This window comes from Trachymyrmex septentrionalis, unplaced genomic scaffold (assembly GCF_001594115.1).
Source record: "Trachymyrmex septentrionalis isolate Tsep2-gDNA-1 unplaced genomic scaffold, Tsep1.0 scaffold7, whole genome shotgun sequence".
NCBI lineage: Eukaryota > Metazoa > Arthropoda > Insecta > Hymenoptera > Formicidae > Trachymyrmex > Trachymyrmex septentrionalis.
This window is the reverse complement of record NW_017305884.1, coordinates 2,738,319-2,739,060: the sequence shown is the minus strand read 5'-3', so window position 1 is coordinate 2,739,060 and position 742 is coordinate 2,738,319. Positions and strand designations below refer to the sequence as shown.

The following is a 742-nucleotide window of genomic DNA, read 5'->3' as shown; positions in this document are numbered from 1 at the left end:
ATATTCTTTGCGTGGAATCGAAAATTGCATTGCTGTCCTGTTGTGTAGCAGTAGTTTTGTGTGTGTGTGTGTTGTGCGTGCCGCGCTTCGTTCTCCCGCCAAGACCCGTGACTGTGTTACGTTACTCGACTGTTGCTCGACCATTTCGCGAAGCGAGGCCACAGTGTTTACTTCGCGCGAAAACTTCGAAGTGCGATAAGTGCGTGCGTGGTGCGTTATCGCTTCGTGTCGCGTCGCGTCGCGTCGACGCTATCGATACCTATCATCATGCGACATCACCGCGAAGTTTCAACCGTCGTTGCGGACGGCTCGTCGGAGGAATTCTCGGCAGTGCGCGGCCGGGCTTTGTGAAACAAACGACGAGCGCTCGGCTTCGTAGTTGCTGCACTCGGTTGCAGGCCGCATAGGATAGGACCTCGCGCAAGCGAATCCGATTGTTTCGCGCCCGCGGCTACGACGGTGAGAGATAGTGTGCGCGCCGTGTGAGGAAACGACGCCGAGGATGCGAGAGCCACGTTTTATTCCGAAAAGAATTATTCCGCCGGCACGCGTTATCCTTTACGGTGGTCATATTTTCTTAGGGAAAATAAAGGACGAGCAACTGACAATTTTCGTAGGACTTCATATTTGTAAATATTTCCAAACGAACAATCGCCCGCTTTCCATCTCGTGAACAAAGTGACACGAGTGTGTCGCGCTATCTTTATTGTTGCTTTATTGCCTCTGAATATCAAGAAAGATA

The 742-nt window shown here is 51.5% G+C and overlaps 1 protein-coding gene across 6 annotated transcripts in view; it reads left to right on the top strand.

The window, feature by feature from the left end:
- The window catches only part of LOC108753575 (CLIP-associating protein 1-A), a 46,011-nt gene that overhangs the window by 25,875 nt on the left and 19,394 nt on the right, over nt 1–742 (top strand). Inside the window, exon 1 of one of the 6 annotated variants that reach the window (XM_018495277.1) lies at nt 22–459. The exons of the other annotated variants lie outside the window; for them this stretch is intronic. The gene's annotated coding sequence lies outside the window, so the exon portion shown is untranslated. Of the gene's footprint in view, nt 1–21; nt 460–742 lie in introns of those variants that run through there. 6 annotated transcript variants of the gene reach the window in all.